This window comes from Teleopsis dalmanni, chromosome 2, assembly GCF_002237135.1.
Source record: "Teleopsis dalmanni isolate 2A chromosome 2, ASM223713v2, whole genome shotgun sequence".
NCBI classification, from domain to species: Eukaryota; Metazoa; Arthropoda; class Insecta; order Diptera; family Diopsidae; genus Teleopsis; species Teleopsis dalmanni.
This window is the reverse complement of record NC_051847.1, coordinates 104620064-104625241: the sequence shown is the minus strand read 5'-3', so window position 1 is coordinate 104625241 and position 5178 is coordinate 104620064.

Here is a 5178-nt window from a genome sequence, read left to right as displayed (position 1 = left end):
TTATACCGATGGCCTACTGTAATATACTCCTACAAAAAAATTGAATGTAATATATACTTGGTACTATAGAGTGTAGCATCGTAACCATTGCTGATCTGTCTAAAAATGGAAGCTAAAATGTTTTCTGTTAAGGATATTTCAACATCAAATTTGGAAAGAAACCAGTAATCTTTCATTGACACAGATTAAAGTTCGATAGTCACAGGGCCATGTATGTGTGTTTTTGTCTCTATGTATGCATGTATTGTTCTGGTTTTTAGAGTGAATGTAAGTGTGAAGGTCCACTAGGTATCTGGGGACCAGGGTTTATGATGAATCAAGATCGTCCATACGTGGTGCAGAGCCACATATTATAGCGGATCTAGAGAGGAAAACTCAATAAAACCCGCTATCCTGGGTGTATGAACGATCGTGCCCAAGGATGAATGGCACTGCGTGAGTGTGTCTTAGAACGGTGGACTCCGGATACCTGGCGACCTCCGGTTTCAATTTAGCTTTTCCGAAGTAGAGGGGGCTATGTTTCGGACGACCTTCCACTCCCCTACACTCGTGGGAATATTTATAGATTCTTTTAAAAAAATAAATACAAAAAAAACAAACACGGAACTAGGTACCAGTTCCGAAGATGAGCTCCTGGCATCAAGTCAAGAAAACGAGTGAGTCGAAACCGCAGTATCAACCTATGCAGGCAGTAGCAGCCGTACTGCGCCTACTTCATCCTTAATAGCAAAACTGGTAGACAAGAGCGCCAGCCATAGTGCGCCTGCTGAAAAATCAAAAAGTCTGAGGCAAAGATCAGACGCCAAAGGTACCAGAAGGCTATATTCATTCTTAGCAAGATTGCTAAAAATGAAGCTGAAGGCACAGGCGTTTGATCGTACAGACAAAATACGATACCAAAAGGTGGTGGATGAGTACAAGGAATACCAGGCCACCCTATAAAAATCCGCCAAGGCGATGAAGAGGGATCGGTCTCAGGATGAGATGCCCCACACTTCAGGAAGCAAGGTTGCGAAAAGGTCTACTAGCAAACCGTCAACGAGCATGAAAACGGTATATAGCGATGTAGCAAGGGATGAGCTACAGGTGGCGCTCATTGACGACATTACCGGCAATGGGAAAAAGGTGCTGGAGAAATGTGGTGAGATTGAGCCCAAGTTGGCTAAAATGGTGATGGAACACTTTTAACAAATCTAGATTCCCCTACACCAGGCTTTGAATCATCGGTAGTGGTTCGTGGCTGCTGGGTCTTTAAATGCGGTGACCAACTATTCAAAATATTTCTTGGCAACTGAATTGCTAAGGTTAGTGATGCATGGGAAGGTTTAAGACTTGGAGCACGGGAAAGTACTCCACCTGCTGCAACGACAAAACCCAAAGGTGCTAATGAATGACTGGGTAGTCATCAACGACGAGGGCACCTAAAAGAATAACATGACGCTTCTTCTGATGATAAACGAGGAATCCGTGAAGCCTTTAGAAGAAATGGACTGTAAACTAAGGTTTGGCGTACGGCACACAAAAATCAAAATATTCCGTCCAATAGGCAATGATGATGAAGGCAAGGAGTTAGAGGACGCTAACAAATTGCTTGATGACCTGAAGTAACTTCGTAAACCTGCCCGAATGCTGAAAGTAGCACAAATCAACCTTCAGCATTCGAAAATCGCCTCGAATAACCTCGCCATCTTTCTAGTCGAAGAGGATGTTGACGTCAGCATCGTGCAAGAACCATGGGTCAGAGGTAAGGACGTCATGGAGCTAATGCTGAAAAACTATAACAATCTATTAACTATATCCTAGTTAAAAAATGTATTAATGCCTTTTTATGCCAACAGTATAGTGATAACGATCTGACAGTTGTAAGGATCGAAATGCCAGGTGGACAAAACTTTATTGTGGCTTCTGCCTATATGGCGCATGATAGAGAAGCTTGATAGTAAATGATAGTAAACAGAAGTTCATCAAAAGATACTCCCACGCTAATTGGATGCGACGCCAATGCGAGGCATACGCTTTGGGGCAGTTCGGAAACCAATGACAGGGCTGAGTACCTTTCTGATTTTATTAACAGTTCGAATCTTTTAATTTGTAATAGAGGTAAAACTCCTACTTTCACTTTCCCCAGTTCACAGGGGTTTGATGGATGGGAAGAAGTGCTAGATATAACACTTCTATCCGAAAATCCAGATATTGTAGTTAATAATTGGAAGGTATCTGACAAGAAATCCTTTTCGTACCAAAGTTGGATTCTCTTCAACTTAAACATTAAATCAAATCATAGCATCCCCTTTAGAAACCCGATGAGGATAAAATGGGACATTTTTGAAAGGGTAACTAATGTGGAACTTAATAAAGTAAAACAAATGAAGACTGATTCTACTAGTGAGTTAGATGAGAGGATATATAATTTTGAGGCAGGTTTTAATATAGCTTACAAGAAATCTTGTCCAATAAGTAGAAGCAAAAAATCTTTTTCACCTTGGTGGAACTCAGAATTAAGTGATCTCAGGCAGAAAACACGAAAACAGTTTAATGAAAGCTATAAGGATAATAGTTGGCGTGAATACAAGGACTGTCTTAAAACTTATTAGAAAGCTATCAGGGAGGCCAAAAGTAATGGCTGGAAGGAATTTTGTAAGTCAATTGAATCAACCTCATCCTCTGCTAGGCTCAGCAAGGTTCTATCCAAGGAAAGTGCAAATCCTTCTTATCTCAAGAAAGAGGACGGCGCATGGATTGAAACCTCTGCTGATACACTAAGACTACTATTAGATACTCATTTCCCAAATGGTGAAAAGGGTGCCACAGGAAATGATTCAATTACCCTGGCAGGCACATCATCACAGGTGGCTGAAGCAATAGTCACAGCGGAAAAAATTAGGTATGTTATTCAATCAACAGTTTCTGTTCCTATAAATCGCCAGGTTTGGACGGTATTTTCCCGATTATGTTGCAAAAACTACAAGACTTAGTGGTTCCATGGTTAGGGGGAAATTTACAAAGCGTGTCTTAAATACAGTTATGTACTACTTAGTTGGAGGCAGGTTAAAGTCGTTTTTATACCCAAGGTAGACAAAATCGGACACGAGTCCGCCAAAGATTACAGGTCGATTAGTCTAATTTTATTGTTACTGAAAACAATGGAAAGGGTAATAGAGCTTCACCTAAGAATAAAGGTAGAATTTTTTCCAATCTCTAAATGCCAGCATGCTTACCTCAAGGGTAGATCTACGGAAACAGTTCTACATGAGGTCGTTCGTACTGTGGAAAAATCGATTCATTTTAAATAACGCTCGTTGGCAACCTTTTCAGATATTGAAGGGGCTTTTAGCAATGTAAGCAATAAAGCTATACAGGACTCGCTTTCCAGAAAAGGTTTAGAGGAAGAGTTAAAAAATTAGATAATTACTATGCTAACAATAAGGGTTATTCAGTCAAAGTTAGGCAGCACAACCCAAACTAAGCACGTCAGTAAAGGTACGCCACAAGGAGGGGTTATTTCACCACTACTGTGGCTGCTGAACGTGGATAATATTCTTAATATTCTAGATAAGATAGGGGTAAAAGCAGTAGCGTATGCGTATGACGTGGTTATTCTAGTGTCAGGTATGTTTCCTAACATAATAAGCGATATTATGGAGAGGGCCTTGGTTAAGATAAGTACCTGGACCACAGGTTGTGGACTGGGTATTAAGCCAGAAAAAACTGAAATGATGCTGTTTACCACTAAAACCAAAATACCGGCTTTCAGGCAGCCCTCACTAAACGAGCAACATTTGGAACTATCGAAAAAAGCCAAATATCTAACAATTCTGTTGGATAGTAATCTAAATTGGAAACACAATGTCGATCTTCGTATCAAAAAGGCATGTGTAGCTTTCTACTCTTGCAAAAGGATGTTTGGAGAAAAATGGGGGATCCGCCCCAATATTACCCATTGGATGTACACGGCAATTATACGCCCAATTCTCACGTTTGGTGCTGTCGTTTGGTGGACGGCTCTGAATAAGAGCTATAATATCGATAAACTTAACAGAATCCAAAGGACGGCATGTGTAGGTATAACATATGGACACAGTCGGATTCTAGGTATAGTTCCAAACTGTCTATATAAGATGACATCACATTATCTGAACCCGTGCATAGAATTCGAAAGGAATTTTCAGAATGGAAAAGGAAAAATTTCGGAGCAAACTACGTATCTCAATATATACATATGGCTCGAAAATGAACTGTGGGGCAGGAGCAGGAATCTTTATACCATCTGAAAACATGAATAATTCACTTAGGCTACCTAATGAGGCTACGGTTTTTCAGGCTGAAAATCTACCAATTAGAAAAGCCTGTCAACAAATTGCTAGCCACATCGAGGAGAGATGTAGTGTTGCTATTTTTATTGACAGCCAGGCAGCAATTAAAGCCTTTGAATCCTTCATAACAAATTCAAAAATAGTAAAAGAATGTAGAGAAGCAATTGACGAGCTAAATTAGTTGGCCGATATCACCCTCATTTGGGTTCCTGGACATAGGAATATCGTAGGGAATGAGAAAGCTGACACTTTAGGCCGCTTTGGTGCCTCTCTGGATGCGTCACTGGTAGTGCCGGTTTATATAACCCTGGAGACCATTAAAAGAAGTACCTTCCTCTACTTTCTGCAACTTGCCAATAACAGATGGAAAGCACTTAGGTCATGTGCAATTTCCAGGTTAACATGGAAAGCACTTAGGTCATGTGCAATTTTCAGGATAACATGGCCCACTTATAATAAAAACAAATCCTCAGAACTCATCAAAAGGGATCGCGGGAACACTGCAAGGCTTACTGCAGTTCTTACTGGTCATTGGTGTGTAGGAACTCATGCAGAGAAACTGCGTATTCCCCATAACCCTCATTGCAGAAGTTGCGGAAACTCGCAAGAGAAAGAAACAATAATACATTTCCTCTGTGAATGCCCGGCTTTAGCGTCTAGAAGATATAGGTTCTTAGGAAAATACTTCTGCGATAGTTTATCAGACTGCTCAACGGTGAAGATGAAAGACCTATTAAATTACCTAAATTCAGCGGGATGGATTTAGTCTCTACTCTTCTATACTAGGGTTCTTGCGAGGAATGTGGTAATAAAACGGCGAAAATCGCGAATTGAGGTACATTCGAAGTTACGAAATGGCCTGCCA